The sequence below is a fragment of the Parus major genome, chromosome 1 (assembly GCF_001522545.3).
Source record: "Parus major isolate Abel chromosome 1, Parus_major1.1, whole genome shotgun sequence".
Classification (NCBI taxonomy): domain Eukaryota; kingdom Metazoa; phylum Chordata; class Aves; order Passeriformes; family Paridae; genus Parus; species Parus major.
The window spans coordinates 51,491,771-51,510,812 of NC_031768.1; the positions used below are offsets into that span (position 1 = coordinate 51,491,771).

The following is a 19,042-nucleotide window of genomic DNA, read 5'->3' on the forward strand; positions in this document are numbered from 1 at the left end:
TCTTTCTCTCTTTCTCTCTTTCTCTCTTTCTCTCTTTCTCTCTTTCTTTCTCTCTCTCTTTCTCTCTCTCTTTCTCTCTCTCTCTCTTTTTCTTTCTTTCTCTCTCTTTCTTTCTCTCTTTCTTTCTCTCTTTCTTTCTCTCTCTCTCTCTCTCTCTCTTTCTTAATAAACTCTTTAGGAGTCAATTAGGAGAATGTCTCTAGTTTATTACTTCAGGTTTGTTTTGTAGATTGATAAGTGGAAAGTACAGAAAGGAAACTCTCATTGGCCAGTAAACTACTACATTACCATCATTGGTCAGTGGTGCACACTACCCCCTGACTTTCTCCTGCAAAGAAAACAAGAGACAGAAAACAACACCTGCAAGGCTGTTCCCTGTCTTTGAGGATTGTTTTGAATTCTCCCATGAATTTCTTAGGCTAGCTTCTAAGGCAAGACTGAGAAGCTATGTGGCCTGTGATTTCTACAGGCTCTCTGTTTCAGAGTTAGACACAGAGTCCACAGGCATGGACCATGGAGAAACTTCATGATTTGTTGTTTTGTAAATTCAGAGCTTAGGACCATCAGTATAGGCTGTTCTATTCCAGTTTGTCTTGGTGCTAAGTTTGCCAGCATACATGCAACCCAGACAGTTTCCCTGATGTTAATTAATGAGGGTAGGTTTTTAAGATATTCTTTGTGTTTTATTTTAGTTTCAAACTCATCAAGATAGGCATTGTGTATCCCAATAATAACATCAAAATCTTTCCTTGTTTTTTACAGGATTTCAAAGTGAAAGATCCAGGTTTGTGTCCAAGCCTCTTTGTGAATCGGAGTCATTGCTAAGCAAAAGCTTATGACAAGGAACAGTATAGTAGTCTAGTAATGAACTATTTCCTTTACTCCTTCAGATAGAAATTCTGCTGTTAAAGAGATTTTTCTCATGGTTTACTAAATGAGGACCAGGTATTAATTTTTATCTTTTTCCTGGTTTAAGTTAGAGCAAATATTGTACCTCCAGAAGGCTATTAATATCTTTAACCCATCTAGGATAGCTAGAAAACACTTTGGCAAGCTTCTATTATTTTATTTGTGTTCTTTTTGTTACTTTAAATTTTTTCAGACAAATTCAGTTTTCTCTCTTTTGGGAAAACTAGTGTTTTAAAAAGGAGATATCAAATTGACAGCATTAGTAACTGGGGCAGAATAGACTTCATCTGATTATCAAGATTGAATGACAGCATTTTCGAGATGACACAAAATGCTTGGATCAAAAAAAAACCAAAAAACATATAACATTCTCAGTATAGTTCTGAACATGGAAAATACTTTTTCAGTAACAAAATATTTACCTCCTTGGGTATTTCTCCAAGGAACTACATGATAATGCATGAAGAGCCTTGCTGAAATCTTGAAGCATGTACAACTTGTTGAGAAATACGTAACTTGGAAAACAGGAACAGCAAATCCAGGCAAAATGCTCCTTTTACATAATTTATTAGATCCCTTTATTTTTCTCTTCTTCCAGTGACTTGGATCTGTGTGACCTTAATATCTTCTGTGATATCACCTCTAAATTACAGTGCAATGAGATAAGTCATGCCATCAATGGTACATTATGCCTGTCTGACAGGTTGCCTTAGAGGCTTTAGAGCTGAAATCCAAACAGCATTCTAAAGTGAGATTTTTTTTTCCCTATGAGGTCCTTGAAGACAAAAAACATACACCCTGCTCACAGATAACTTATGGTCTTAGTACAATTCTGGAGCATGCTGTCTAGTGCATGCGTGTATGTACCATGCACACTGGTTCTGCTTGTGCACGCCATACACAGGGAGCTATCATAAAGAGTCACTGTTTGCATGGATAGAAAATCTCATCTTGAGGGAGATTTTAGGGAGTATTTGAGGCTTACATCTGTTACTTACATGATTTCTTACTAAAAGTGAAGGAAGGTATGTAATTCTAGTGCCTGAATATTGTGGCATTTTAGACATTATATAAAAACATGTGGCTGATTCCTGCCAGCTGCAGAATTCCCAATTCTTCTGAAGGCTCTGTGTCATATATACCAGCCCCATGAATGTATTGCATGCACTTTAGTAATTTAAATGGTGCTACATGACATATGACTGCATGACACTACCCAAATTGTTCCCTTGATTTGCAATGTGAATTAATCTTGAATTGCAGACATGAAATCAACATAAAGTTACAAAACCTGTGGGAAGAAGAGCATTCAAGCAGAGACAGGTAATATTCTAAAGTTCCACAAGCTCCTTTTGGTTTGTAAAAGCCTGCCAAAGCTTGAATATGTTAAAAAAATGTTATCTCAGCCCTGTAAGGCAGGAGAGAAGGTTGAAAATCTCAGTGGCAGTCTCCTCTAAAATGTCTTAACATATCAAACTTAGCCTGACTGCTGCCAGCATGGTTGTATTTGTTTCTTCTTTGCTAAAAATGCTGTTCTGACAGACTCACTTTCCTCTTTCTGCTGTTATCAGAAGCAGAAGCAACAAATGCTTTTATCTTCCTCTATTCTTCTTTACTCTCCCTAAAAGGCCAGAATATGCTTTTTATCAACTGTTTCCTTTATATGTTCTCTCTTCTTTGGCTTCCAATTTTTTCTTTGACCTATTGGATCTTTCACTGGTAGTCCTTGTCAGTTATCATTCATTTTAGCAGCTAAAATTTGTTTCGTAGTACTGTCTTCATTGTGTCAATTGTCTCCTGCTCAATCCCATAAAAATGTGTGGTGTAAGCACAGGATTTTTCCTGTTAATCACCCTGCACAAGGGAGTGCTGTTTAAATGGAATCTACAATGGAAGAGACACCTATGTACAAATGCTGAATCTATGTAGCTGCAGGTGAAGCAGTGTTGATTAATATGAATTTGCTTTCCTCTTCAAACTGTTACTATACTCAACTCCATCAATCTAGTATTCAATATCTTCTTAAGAAGGAAAATGCATTAAACGTCAATGCATGTGCAGGAAAAAGAAATGCTTTTTTTTCTATTACAGAATTTTGCTATAACACAAAGCATAGAAGGGTCAATTTGTCTCTGGGCAATTATCTTAAAGGAAATAATAATAAAACTTAGCAGATAAAACCTGCTAGGCCATCAGGATCTGTCTTGACTTCATTTGCTGTCTGCACTGGTCACAGATCCTGGTCTGCTGGTGCCTCCACTCCCAAGAGCAGCTCATGTGGCTGCAATTACAACTGAAATAGAGACAGACATCTGGACAACTTATGAACATCTGAACACATTTGATGCAAGACTAAATGTTTAACAATCATTTTTATGAAGAGTTTGTGATTCGTTTTTCATAATAATCATGATGATCTGTAATACAACGGGTGTGCCACGTAAATTGCAAAATCCTATTATTACAGAAATTAAACAGAATAATTAAGACCTTTTATTTTGTATTTTGATATTGAATTAGGAAGAAACTAAATACAGAAGAATGACAGGTTATGAATATAATTTCAAGGTATAAAAGATGCAGTTTTGGACAGTTTTTGATAAAAAGAATATTTGCAAAAATCGTTTCTTCCTGCTCATAACTGCTGTATAGTAGCACAAAGGTATAATATTGTGTAACTCTGAATGCAGTGAATTCATTGCATATAAATATACCTGCATAACAAAATTCCTCTGTTCAAGTGATAAGTATTTATTCAGCTGCATTTTTCTTCATTTTACAAAGGACGGGAATTTCAAATTACATACATAGCATAAATTTATAGGTTTATAAAATCTTTATATTCCACCTGTAAAATAGTTTTGAATGCCAGTGTACTGAAAAGCAGAGTCACTAACTGACAAGAAATCATTTGTCAGGTGATAGTTGAAATCCAGTAGTTGAATTTCAAGGTATTCAACTCTAATGTTTGAGACATAGAATCTCATTTTGCAGAAGTAAGAATACCTGATAATATAACTTTCATTTAAGCAACAAATGTAAATATCTATTACTACTGATTATATAATGCATCTGTTCTTGCTCCTTCTGAATGAATAATACATGACTGTTACTCAGGATTTTTGACAAGTACTAATTTTTCTGCTGTGCTAATTTTAATTCCTCAACATACTATTTAGGAGGACTGAGAAAAATTAAGTAAAATTTCCTGAAAACTGGGATATTCATAAAGTGTTTTACATTGAGAACTCTCTACTGATAAATGGCAAATCCCAATAATGTAAAGCTCTTAAACAAAATGTTAAGTTCTTGATTTGTTTTGTTTTCATACCTTGAACTCCAGATATTTATTTGCTTCTACCAAAAATTAATGTTAAAATTAAGTGGATCACAATGATAAACTTTAATATAACTATCCAGTCCCTGAAATGCCAGCCTGCCATACATATCCTAAAGAGATTTTCATCATTTGGGAATGTCATAGAGATCCTTATATCTCTGGATATCAGAACAATTTGTACACAAGCAAGAAATGCAACACTTAGTTATCATGTAAAGTAAACATTATCACATAGGAAACTTAAGTCAAGAAAAGTGTGTATGTGAAACGCAAAAATCAAATAATGATTTGATGTATTATGGCACTTCTTTTCTTGCTATCAACTTTTGTTAGGAATCTGCACATCTGGCTTCTTGACTAATAAAGTTGTCATTACGTATAAAACATCACTGAGTTAGAAAATAATGATGTAATCTCAGCCAATAGGAAAAAAAAAACCCAGAAGACGAGTAGATTTCAAATGTGTATTTTTCTGGATGTTCTAATATACGAGGAAGTAAGCAAAAATGTAGTCAGTACAGTCCCAAATATATGGAAGATTGAGACCTAAGTTTTAGAAGTTAGAGAGAAGAAGTTGATGTCCAAATGGATACCTCAGAATATTTTCTATAGCACTAAATAAGTACAAATAGGCAAATAAATGGTGCTCACCATATCAATAAATGCCAGCGGTTCTTTAATGACATTGAACAGAATCACCTTCAAAAGATCAAATGGAGAAACACTTTGATGGGCTACAGAGAAAGAAAAATGCCAAATATTTGCAACTCCCTCAAGTTTAGAACACTGTATTTTGAATGTGGTATAAATAAATATAAGCAGAGGTTTTTTACATAATAAGGAAAGTTGTGGGTTAAACGGGCAGGTGTCACCAAATAGTGTTGACTACTTAAAAAATTATTAATGTTTCCCACCCTGAGCCAGAGGCTTCTCCTGTACACAAACCTTTCTTTAGTAACTGAAACTTCTTCAGATTGCCTAAACATTAGCATCCAGTACCTTTCAGGATGCTCCTTTCTGGAGCTAACCAGACACACTGGCATGGATGTGGGGGATGCAACAAGGACCCTGGAGAGACCCTGGCCTTGCTGCTGCAGCTGCTGAAGGTTGTGTAGTGTGTGGCAGGTGAACTGGGAGGCCACTGGCTGTTCAGGTGAAAGGCTGGATGGCTTCCTCTGGGGATGTTAGCAGTGGTGTCACAGGATTCAAGTAAAGATCAGATGTCTAGCAGTGTTTCAAAAGACGGAAGTGTCCTACATAACCTCCAGAAGCTTTTACAACTTAATTTGTGTTTAAGAAAAATAAAATAAAATCTTACATTTATACTTAGATAAATAAAAAAATCTATATTTAAAACTTGCATTTTTAATAAAAGTAACATCAATCACATGAAAACAGAGACCTTTACAGTGCACTTTCTAAATCTCAAATGAGGCCTTGACAAAGAATTTCAGTTACAATATTTCAAACAGTATTAATTTTGATGTAACTTTGATGAGGGTGGGGGAAGTGGTGATTTGAGATTGTGCAGTCACCCCACATTAAGCTTCCCCACTTAATAAATTAATTCAACCTACATGAGAAGTAGATATAAACCATCAAATAACACAATTACTGTGTTTATTCAGAGCATATATCTGTGACTTCAAAAGGGTGTAAGGAAATGGAAAACTAGAATTTGAAGGTCAAATTATTCCACAGAATAACTCCATTGATGCCAGCAGAATTATTATGAGTATGCATTTGCTTTCCTGTCATAAGTGGCATAAGGAAAAGGGAGAAACAGTTTTACAGAGCTTCTAAATTAGCTCCATCTCATCTCTCCCATCTATTCTGTCCCAAATTAATTCACCCTGTCTTCCTTTTCTGCAAGTAGCAAGAAATGAAAAACAACCCAAACTACGACCACGCTTCTTGAAACACATTTGTCAGTGGCAATTTTGAATGGAACATTTCCTATCTAAACAGGTAGTTGATTAATTTGTTCATGTTTAAACAAGAACTCTAGAGGCAGAACCAAAAAAACATCTTTGTTTTTCAGAATACAGAACCTGGAATAGACACAGTCCTGATCTAACTGGAGAGGCTAAATAGACATGCAGCCCCATCTGCGTGATACAACAATGGCATCAGTGCCATAAGTGCCATGGAGGAGAGAAGGAGGAGTGAAGAATTCTCAGTTGCTGTTTTCCTTTGCATTGCCTACAGGATCTGAGGATCTGTGTTCAAATTAAATTAAAAGATTAAAATAGTACAGTTTGAAGCAATGATAGTTATTGGTATTGATAAAAGGTAAGCTTGGGCAATAGTGAATTTCCAGTGAAGATAACTCTGGGCAGCTGTCTAGTCTAGTCTACCAGCTCTGTGAATATTACATGGTGATTAGGCATTTCCCATGGCAAAATAGGTTTGGTGCATTCCACTTGGTAAGCTGGGTTGTCTCAGTACCAGCACAAAAAAGACACTTTTTGAATCAGCTTTCTTTAGGTTATTCAGTGCTTTTGAACTAAAACCTTTGCTGCCAAGAAGAGTCCACACTGTTCCAATGACAATACCATGTTTTTTTCCTAATGATCAGAAATGTTTCCTTTTATCACTTACTCCTATAGCTTTTTATATATGTTCTGATGGAAGAAAAATATCTACTCAGAAAAAAAAAAAAAAAAAAAGGATTAATTTTTTAGATATTTTGTTGTGGTTTGTTGTTGTTGTTTTCTTTTTTTTTAATTATTTTTTTATTCTATGGACCAATTGTTAAAAATCTATCTAAATATATGGATTTTGGAAGATTGTAATAATATTACTGATGAAAACATACACATAAAAGATATTTAGTAAAATTTTCCCTGATACTGGTTTTTTCCTTAACTGTGAAGAAAATTACTGCCATATAAGAACTGAAAAGAAAGAAATCATAAATCCAAATACACAAAACCAAATGAAACTTGAATGTTTAGCAATTTTATCAGAGAAAAGCAGTGCCATAAGAAGTGAGCTGTTATTTAAAAATAAATCTGTGAAGCACAATGCAAGACAAAGCCGAATTGTGTATGCAATTATTTTGTATGTGCAATAAGACTAGTTTTAAAGCTTCATTGGCAATTGTCTGTTTAATTAGGCTTGCAGTACTGCACATCCAAATACCCTGTGTTTAACTCTCACTTGGACTAATAGCTGAAATTGCTCCTGAGGTAGTATTTCCATGTATTTACATTCATGCAATTGCACATTAGTGTGGCTCAAAATGCATGCTTTAAATGGACATAGACACAAGATAGTACTCAGTCAAGAGGACAAAATAATCAGCTTGCTTGCTGTTAAGGAAGTGTAAGATTAATCCAGGAGATGTCTGTCACAGTCACTGAGAGTTTTTTTAATTATTTTGTTTGGAAAACTTTGAAATTTTAAAAAATATTTTGTTATTGCAGAGTTTTGATTGAACAGTCAATGTAATTATCCTGGAATAAATGAAATCAAGATGCCTCACATGTTGTTCCTTCACATATTTTATGTTCACATTCTCTACTTGTTTTGAGACCTGATTGGAATATGTCTTGTATCGTTTCCATGACAAAAAGTAATGGTGAGGAATCATAGAAACAATGACTGCTGAATATGGCACATGAAGGAAAGCATAGAAAAAGACAAAAAATTAAACATATATTGCATTACTTTTCACAATTCACAAAAAGAAAAAATGAATTTGCAAATTACTGATGGAAAATATAGGTTTTCAATCAACAGCCCTTGAGCTTTTAAAAAAAATAAATCTAAATAGCTGAAATGTGTACTGAAAAAAATATTTAGAAGAAAATACATAATTTGTCTATTTTTTCACATTTAAGAAATTCATCTCCTAAAACCAAATGCATTTTAAATGGCCTTGCAGTATCATTTTGGTCTAATGAATTCCAGCTGAAGGAAAATAAATCAAAAATTTAAGTGAAGATAATTTTTATACTTTAAAAATATCTTTATAATTTCATGGCAATGAAGAAATCAATAAGAGTGATTAACTCATGATCAACTCAGATCTCATTTCACACTGCTTATTTTCTGTATACTCTGTATGATTAAAGGAAGCTTACATGCTGAGTATTCATATAGTTGACCTGTATTAACTACTAAGAACTGCCAGTAACTTAGTAGGAAAAAGGACGGAAGCCTTCTGAAGAGTGGCTAACTTTGTGAATTCTTCCCAAGACATCAACTGGTTACAGTAAAAGCTGTCTTTCTCCAATGTAGACTCCCACACTCAGGAAGGAAAATTATGTGTTTGTGATTTGGAGCTGAAAAGCACTTAAAACTCCTAGTATTGAAGTTCTAGAATTTAGCTGAGTTGGCTGCTAATTATTATGCACTTCTTATCTGACAGTACTAAAAACATTAAAGAAGAAGCAAACTCTCCATCTGTGAAGACAGTCTGCATGAAAAAGATTTCTTGTTTGGTTATAGCTGATACTGGTTCTGTGATTTTCTGCATTTAGAAGACTTAAATTTAATGACTGCCATTAAGCATAAATGCTGCAGTAGTTAATCCCATGCTCAAACTGTAAATAAATCTAGCATTTGTGGGTACTGAATGAATAATATTCTTTTACATAGGCTTCCAGATTGTATCCATAAAAGTTTTTTTGGTAGAAGGCAAATGTGTCCATCCGTATTTTATCAGTTAAATCAATACATATACATTTTATCAGTGATATAAATACTGTTTATACATACACACACAGTCACTTCTCAGTAGGTGATACAGAGCTCAATAAAGGAACTGGAAGTGGTACCTTAAATTTTACAAGTGGTCTTTTGACAGGCCATATTTTAATTTATACACTGAAGGATAATCAAGACTAATTCAGGCTGTAATTATTCAGTACAATGTCTGAAATAGATATTAACTTTCACAAAAGTTTTATTTTTAGTAACCTCTATTTAATCTGTTTAACAAAAGCAGCAGAACACACTTTGTACTATGCTATGCAGTAGAAGCTGATACCAGAAATACTATAGATACTAAGGAGTTTTATTAAAAGTAATGTAAGAAGCAGAGAGACTGTAGATTAAAGGACACTGCTCTGTTCTCTGCTCACTTTTCTGCTTAACGTCTACTTTTCTTGGTGCAGGTATATAAAAACTCCCAAAACTTAAGACTTTTAATGAGAAAAATCTCCCTGTCTCCCTGTGGAAAATAAGAAAAGTGTTTGGGTATTGTGTCTGATGCAAAGATGGGGTATTTATTTTTCCTGCAGATGTGTTCCAGTTGTAATTTCAGCAACAGTTTCTTAGGGCTTCTTGCTTTCAGTATTTCTTGAAAGTTTTTCGTAGAGGGAGATAATAATAACAGTAAATCCTGGTTTAGATATCAAAGTGTAAATACACCTAACTACATATCATCCCATTTAAAGGATGTGGTTTTCATTGTTTGTATTAAACACACTAATTATGATTATTTTTAGATTTTGTGCAAGCTAATTTCTCTTAAATCTATCCAGTGTACTGCCCTTCTTGTGCTGGGAATTTTCTTTTTTTTTTTTTTTTTCCAATTCCATTTTAAAACAAAATAAAGTATCAGCAGGGATTTTTCTGGTTTTTTGTTGTTTTTTTTTTTTAATAGCACAAGGGAAATCTAGCCACACATATTTCTTTTATATTCTTTTCATATTTTCTTTCATATTTTCTTTTTCTCAGTTTGAGATTCATCCTGAAGGAAATTTTTATCTTTCTGCTGGAGAATATGTCATTTTTGTCTGAATTTCAAAAGTCATAATGAGATTGGTATTCAATGAAAAAGCATTTTATAAAACCTCTCACTCACAGTAATGTTTTTACTCTCCTTAGTAGTGTCCCTGCTGAATAAATCATATTTCTAAGCTGATTTTACTGGTTACTAATGCTTATAAAATGAAAGTAGAGATGGATAACAGTGTTATTCAGTATTCCCATGATCATTTCAGGAAATTTTTCGACTAGACAAGAATCATACAACACAGGAGATAGACATGACATACCTTTGCAAGGGACATATTAAACATTATTATTGTATTTGAGACAATCACATAGTTATTTTAGGGTTTATTTTACTATTTTTATTTTTTATTAATTTAAGAAAAGAGTTTATATTATTGTCATCTGAGCCTTTTGCTTAAAGTGTCAATTATATTACAGTTCTAAAAGTATTTCCATTACAATAATGTCAGCAACCTGTTAGGTGACATCAAAACAAGTTAGAAAAAATCCCTTAATTTTAAATATTTCTATTCTTGGTCACTTTCAATGATTTGATTAGTTAGTAGAAAAGTACAGCAAAATAGAGAACTCAGTATATGTAAGAATTCAAAGAGATATCTCTGCAAAGAAAATGTAGACCCCTAATTTTACTGAGCAGTCTGTTTAGCTCTGATATTGAATTATAAAAATCAATTAGAGTCCTTCACAGCTTTGAATTTCCAGTTTAGTAAAAATTTTCTTTATATAGCCAGCCCAAATGAAAATACATAAAAGAAAGGGCATAAAAGAAAGGAAAACAATGCAGTATTCCCTTTCTTTTAATATCTCAAAAATAGTTGTCACTGACTTATGTGCTACATAGTTCCATTTTCATCCCTTGAAATATGATGGCCGAATTCCATTTTAGCAGAGATGAATTTTGTATTCTTCTATTTTATGAAGTTTGCAGCCTCAACAAAGCTCCAACTTAACACTGTAGTAGAAGTAGGTTTAGACATGCACCCTGTAGAGAGGTCATTCTTATTCTATGAAGCTCAGTGTTTATTCCAACAAAAGCTTTGCTTATGCTGTTTTAACAAGAAAAAGAGATGATATTTCAAGTGCTTGCTTGGCAGGAGTCATTGCAACATAGTTTGAAAGAAGGTTGCTAATACTGACTTGCAAATTGAATAGTGTCAGCATCATAACACATTTATCAAGGAATGCAAAAATAAAATCCATGGAATTAATACTGATAATATTCACAGAGTTCATAGAATAGTAGCAGTATCATTTGTAATGTATATCCAAAACCTGTCTCCTTGGAAACATCAGTTATGATAAAGTACCTGAAATTAATAATGTAACATTTCAGGTTAAGTATTCCTGTAACTTAAAACTGTTCAATTCACAGGCAAGATAGGCACAGTTTAAAGGACTGCCTTAACACACAGTACCTCCTAAACTTGGCCTAAGGGAACACTTCATAATTTCATTTTATAGTAGCAACTGTTATGCCATCAACTACTAGTTATGTGTGTATATTAGAAGAACAAATAAAATCTGGTTTTATATAGATTTGTACATACTATTTATGTCGCCCTTCAGGGGTTCATTTGACAGGACATCTACTGCTCCAGGAAGACAAAAATCTCCTTTATCTGAGGTACCAGGTCTACCACTCTCTAGCCAATGGCCAAGTTGCTTCAGCAACTCCTAGATGGCACCATGTGGAATGCTCCTTAAGACTGCAGGAAATAACTGTTCTCACTTAGAACCTCTGATACCACATGATCCTAAATATTGTCCTGAAAAACTCTACCTGTTGCCGCTGTATCCATAATGAGGATAGCTTAGACATGAGAATGATCGGATATTTGTCTTTAACAGGCATACAATGAATGATATTTGTTACAGGCTGCTTGAAGCTATTTCACAAATTTAGAGTGACCCCCATGACCTGTGGAGCAGCAGCATCTAGTTCATCGAACAAAAGAGAGGTGTTTTCATTTTGGTGCAACCAGGAATTGTGCTACTTGGTGAGACGGTCCATCTCAGAAACTACATTACCCAGATGAGCACAGCTGTATCATTCATCCTTCATCACAACTCTCCAAATTCAAGGACAGGTCAGAAAGGTAATTGTGTGTTTTGAGAGAAATAAATTTAAAGTGCTGATGACAGTTACCTAGTGATGACAGAAATACTCCTTCTATTGTGTTTTTACTTGTTTAAATTTGGGGACTAAATGACCGCTGCCAACAGGGTCATTTTTGGGGGAGGTTATTGTATTTAAGTGGTTTATTTATTGGCTTCTTGTTTTGGGGCTTATTTTAGAACAGTCACACTATATTATTCTACTCCCTGTCCCATACGCTCTCATATCTATTTTGGGTTTTTTCCTACTCGTGGTGACATACACTGCATCATCTGCTAGTATGAAAATTGGAACAAATAGCCTTTGATGGCAGAGCCACAGCATAAGCGAAAGTTTTGTGTAATCTTTTAGACTATTCTTCACATTTTACATTTCTGTCATGACAGCTTCATTTAAACCTCATGCAGTCTTAGGGGAAAATGGAAATAGGTTATCTTTATTTTTAAATGATGTGACAGGACTAAAATCAAGGAATGCCTTCCTTGACTGCAAAATCGTATTTTCAAGAAAACTTTTTTTTTATTACAGCAATATCAGCTATATGTAGAAAGTTTGAGGAGATGTCATTTCAATTAGATAAATGAAAAATTAAATATAAGACATTCCCTAGCTGTCAGTATTTACTTGAAATTCAAGCTTTCTGTGCAACTTGTCTGTATGTTCAACTTTCTGTTACAAAATATACATAATGCTTACAATATTTTTTATTCCCTTGAATGAACAAAGATATATAAATTATAGCATTATACCAATGGGAATGGTAGAAAATATAAGAAGAAGATTAATCCTAACACGCTCTCCATATTAATGAATTTCATGGTGTATGTTGGAATATATAACATGCCATGCTCAGGGTCAGATACAAAGAACATAATTTCCTACCAGCAGGTTTCTGAGGGGAAAAAAATAGTGTAGGATGGTTTGATCTAATTTAAGTTTCATAGTGCACTTGCAAATTAGTCTAAATTCAACCTGGAATATTGCTGACAAATTAAAATCTGGGATTTAAATAAGTTTGTAGCTATTCAGTATGAGATATTGCATCTGTGATATTTCATTAGTAAGTGGAAATGTTGTAATACCTAGTAAGAGAGGACAGTTATATCTTCTGCGTTATGAATCAGATATCTGCCTATGTAGTAGAATTTCAGCTTGATTAATAGATAAGTCTTGTTTTAAGTTGTTTACATGCAGTAACATTTATAGGGAAATATATTTATAAAAAACCAGCAAACTCATCAGGAAACAGTGTGGTTTGTACTATATTAACCGCAAATACTTTGTTTTTCCCCTCTAAAATTAAAGAGAAATTCCCACCCCAACCTCTTGCTGCTTGGATAGAATATTTTTTCACCATTTAAGCTCTGAAATTATGAGTGAAAAGGAGAAAATAAAATCATATATTTTGAAGGAAAAAATCCTACTCTAATATAAATAATAATAAATTCTGATTCGATACTATTGCAGGACAGAAAAAAATAAATCATGTCCTTTCAACTGCTAGTATTTCATTCGATGGATTTAGTCCAACCTAAATACTCCAAAGCTGACACTGAAATTCTATTTTAAAACTGGTTATCTCCAATGAAGGCAATTGCTTTATTCCAGATTTATTTTCTTGCAAGAAGAAAAGACCTATTACAAACTTCACAGGCAAGGCATTAATTTGGCCCTCATATGATACAATGTCAAATAGAAATGTGCAATTTTAAAATAAAACAGCTGCCTTCCAAATAATGCACGTTGTCTGTGTCTACCTTGTCAAGGTGTGACAAGCAAGTGTGCTATCAGCAGGTATAAGATTACAGTTTATATTACTGAACAAGATATGAGCAAACTGTTTCAAATAAGATAACATACAGTTTCTGGTTGAAAACTCAATGGGATTTGTTACAGTCCTCTTGGAGATACTGGACTAGAAAGTCATTGGATCATTGTATCAAGATCTGTTTTTCTGGAACAGAAAATTGAGATCTGTTATTCTGTTTTTGCTGAATTCGAGAAGGCTTTCTAGATCTGCACTCAGATGAGAGGTCAGCCTTCTATATGTTTTGTGGAGGTGCTTCCAATAGTGTCCCTTCTCACCTCAAAAGCACACTTACATGGTCTTCCACCCTTCTACAAGATCTAGGAAAGACAGATAGAAAGTCACCAGTCTCAAGCATTATGATGCCCCTGAAAACTCCACAACATTCCCTTCCATGGAGATGACTCCATTCTCAGGTTACAATTTGCCTAGGCCTTTCCTTCTCCATCTGAGAAGCCTACTCAGAGGCACAATGTGTGATCAGCCTCCTAACTGATCATCTCTTTATTAATTGGAGGTCTCAGGATGTGCCATTTCTTCATGATATTTCCAAATCCTGAAGTAAATACTATCTAAAAACTCAAAACCTTAACCCACTATTTTTAATGCAACGAAACCCATGTGAATTAACAGTCTACAGAAATTGTATCAGTGATTATTCAGTGAACCTTCCTCCCCAACACATAAAGTATTAAAACCTTCAGTGAAAAAGACTGAAATTCTGCTTACAAATGTTGATAGTTTATTCTCTCACCTCTGTGTTTCTTCCTAATAAATGCAGGTGGTGCCTATCATGCTAATGGGAAGGTTTCATTTTAATGGTTTATGCTTAACAAAGTTGTATATGAAACAAGTTTTTGTTACAAGAAGAGCTAAATAATTCAAATTTTGGTCCAACAATAACTTCACATATAAAATTTTCTTATTTGGGGAAGTAAAAGCATTTTATTTTCTTTAATTGCTTAGGATTAAAACAGTAAACAAGTTATATTAAAAATAGTTATGAAGTCTCTGTTGCATTCATTAAAAATAATGAGAAATTAAGAAATCCCATTTTGTAAGTTGCACATAATATTCGTAAAATTTATGACTGTTACTAAGATCTCTGACAATTTGACCACATATATTTTTATCCATTTCAACCTTGATAAATTTCCTGTTCCTGAACATAAAAGTAATCTAGCTGATGTTTATGTTTCTTTTGTGTTTTATCAAGGTGTTTAATACCAGCTCCTATATAATTTTTGTGCAGTTCCATTTTCCCATTTGTGCTACTTTTTTGATCTATCTGGCTCATAGGAAATTCTGTGCATATCACAGGTATACACTTCAGAGTCTAGAAGTATTTTAACGGAGATTTTGCTTTAACAAGGCCAGAAGCAACTATCCCAGTAGTACTGTAGCAACAATAGTAACAATCTTGTATCCATAGTGAAATAGCTCACTAATGTATTGAACATCTGCTCCATTGCAGTTTTGCACTTTTTTCTTTGTTTTAACTAAAAAACCTTAAGACTAGTAAATGTAAGAAAAATTAGACCTAAAGTTCAATAAATCTGTTGTGACTACCATGTAAGATTTGGAATCTGAGAAGCAAGCTCTCAAAGATCACCATGTCTTTGCTATCCTTACGATTAATACATATGCTTTTCCTGGCAAATACTTATTTATCATGCAATTGAGAACACTCAGGAATTGCGAATAGAATATGGTGCCTGAATGTGTATAATGTGTAGGTATATATATTTAAGAATTATTTCCTTGTGTTAAGAACTGGGTCCAAACCTTAATCTAACACTGAGTTATAGCGCATGGTCTCCACACAACTTTGCTTAGATCTAGGGGAAGGTTGGGGAAGAAGTATAGGTAAATTTGGGAGATGGTAGGATATAATAGAATATTGAACTCTGTCTTTAATTAAAATGCTGTCATTTATCTCACAGTGACTATCTGATACTTCTAAGATATTTCCTTCAGCTACTGTTTTACTTGGAGATGACTCAGAGAATACAATACATAGGAAAATCATGACAAATCATATGATAATCAAAAGACTGAATTTCATAGTGGAAGATATTTTCCTTGTGGTTTGTTTTGGGGTTTTTTTCCATATTCACCAATTTTCTCCCCTTGAAAACAAATTTCATAGAATCATTCAATGGTTTGGAATGGAAAGTATCTCTAAAGACCACCAAAACCAAAGGTTCTGCTATGGGCAGAGAAATCTTTTAGTAAAACAGGTTGCCAAAGCCCTGTCCAATCTTCAACACTTCCAAGCACAGAGCTTCTCTGTGGAACGTCTTCCATTGTCTCACCAACCTTATCAAATTTCCTCCTCATAGTGAATCTAAATCTTTCCTCTTGCAGTTTAAAAACATTGCTTCTCCTCAGTCGAATTTATGTTTGTGCTGTTTTTAAAATGGCAAACAGTCTTTAATCACTTGCTGAGGGTAACTCTGCCCCTTCATCCAGCTCACTGGTGACATTCCCAACTGTATTTTGCAGCTTATTTTGTCAAACACATAAGAAATTTGCACTCTCCAAACATGGGTAAGGAATTCTTATAATTTATAGCTTTAGAGGTGACATGATAATCTGAAAAAAAGTCTTATTCCTACTACTTTCATCCTTTGTTATGCTGTTGTTTGGATAACAGATGGTTAGTTGTTTATTAAAGGGATTTACTGCTTAAGGTTGACTACTCCATTGTTGGGTTTCTAATTTATCTTACTCTTTTCTTTTTATTTTATTTTCTTTTCTTTTATTCTAGTTTTTGCTTATGACTATTCCCTTCACAGGCATATAAGCCTTCTGCCTGATGTAAAGAGACTAAGAATTCATGAATCAGTGGAGGCAATCTGCCTAATTTCTTGCAGTGCCCTGAAGATCTTTGCTTCTCTCAAAACATAGCAACTTCCGGATCTATGCAGGAGAGAATTTTTACAGTGTAACCAACTTAATGATTTTGTACTCTTTGTGTTTTTATTAATTTGGATTACATTTTCAAGGACTTAAAATACACTTCCTCCAAATATACAAATACACAACTTTGTTTTTAAAAAAAAACAAACCAAAAATTTATGATAATATTTTGATGATTTTCACATTGCAATCTTTTTTTTTTTTTTTTCATTTTCTTGGACTTCATTTTTCTCTTTTATTTTTCCAAAGAGGAGAAATTTAGAAGTTTCTTAACTATTAATCTTCAGTCCATAACTTACATAATTTTTGGCTCCTTAAGAAAGGAAAAAAATTGGGAAATAAATATTGGAACACAACAATCATTGAAAAAATGCTACTGATATAAAAAAAAAATAAGATAGCAAAAAACCAGTAAATCCAATCTGCACTAGTCTGACACAGAAACAAAGACTTAACTCACATAACTGTAATTTCTTCTCTTTTAATAATTTATAATTAATCCTATTATTACCTTTTCGCATTAACTTTGAAGAAGATATTTTTAAATGTGAGCTCCTCTTGTAAATGTTCTCAGAGCATTTGCAATGCTATCATTTATATATTAATTTTTTCCCATCCTATGCACTGTGTGAGGGGATTCAGTTTGGTCTGAGTTTGAATTACTGAACGTTGTCGTGTTGAGGAACACCCTCGTGGCTCTGGGCCTGTTCTGCATACTTCCCACACTCTTCTTTCTCCCACAGAGAGAGAGAGGACCAGCACCTGGCGGAGACAGCAGCGTTCCTGCACGGGACTCAGCGCTGACAGCCGCCATGTGCGACAGAGAGCAGGAGGGCCCTGATGGCAGGGAGCCAGGTGAGGGCAAGACAGCCCTCCTGGAGCCTGGCCCACGGCCTGTTGGAGTGGCCAGCGTGGGACCCAGAGCAGAGGATTGGGGAGCCAGGAGCTATTCAGCCAGGCCGGGGCTGGAAGCCTTCTTCCTCCCCAAGTGGGGCCCAGCTGGGCCAGGGGGCAGCTGTTGGGACCCCCACGCCCACAATGGCCACTGCTCTCCAAGACCTCCAGCCCTGCCCATCAGCCAGGCATGAAGGCAGGGACAGAGCAGCCCTTGGGGCCAATGCTGCGGGCTGAGGTGCTCATGCCTACTGCCATTGGCTCTGTCCCCTGCAGCATGCGTGCTGTGTCACCGAGCAGAAACCGACCTCTGTGCTTCCCCAGGCACTGGCAAGTGCCCCTGTGCTGCTCCTCCGCTGCCCAGGGCCCCCACAGGTGTTACTCGTGCCTGACAGCAACCAGAACCAGCGGGGAGTGTGACAGCTCTGCTGCTCTGGGCACAGCTGTCAGGCCAAGCCCCCTGGGCAGGCGGCAGTGTCCAGGTTGGGCTTGGCAGAGCCCGTAGGCTCCTGGAGGGCTGGGGGCACTGCTCCAGGATGGCCTGGCCCAGGTCTGGGAGGCCTTTGACATTCCTGTTTGGCCTCACAGCCTCCAGGGCTGAGCCGGAGCTCAGTGGCCCCAGCCTGACCAGACAGTCAGGACTGGAGCCTTCCTGTGGCTCCCCAGAACCTGAGACCATCAGCATCAGCTCAGAAACACTGCCTAACAGGGTTTGCCAATATTTTTTCCTGTTAGATCCTTAAAGGGATTTAAAAGGTAAGGTTGTTTGGTAGCTTCTTCAATGAACAAATAAGACGAAATTATTTTCAAGAAAAGGTTTATTAGTTTGGGTTCAGTTTCCGTATGGAATTCTTATGCTTCCTTAGATGATCCAGAAATTAATGAAAATCTAACATATTCCTAGGAGAAGTTTTTGAATCCACTACTCGCAGAAGTCTCTAAATTCACTGTTTCTCTTAAACACTTCCCTTACATATAGTTAGGTATCTGCTCCTGTAACATACAGAGATGCAGTGGTTTACCTGGTTGGACGTCACAACATGATGTTACACACACCAGTATACTAACAACCTTTTGTTCCCTGACAGTTACAAAGTTTCAGGCTCTTCTGGAGGTCCTGAATTAATTTTGCATGCACATTCATAGCCGTGTTCCCTCCCATGCTCAGCTTTCAGCCACAGTTACCAGGGAACAGACATTCCATACTCACCTTAAGCAATAATCTACGTCTGTCTTCCCAACCCTCTTTTTCTTCACTATGTTCATGTGGAACGGTATGATCCAAAATGTCTCAGTAACCTGTCTA

The 19,042-nt window shown here is 35.4% G+C and overlaps 1 pseudogene; it reads right to left on the minus strand.

The window, feature by feature from the left end:
* LOC117244288 overlaps positions 1-17,656 on the minus strand; it is a 28,065-nt pseudogene extending 10,409 nt beyond the window's left edge.
* Positions 17,657-19,042: the final 1,386 nt, after the last annotated feature.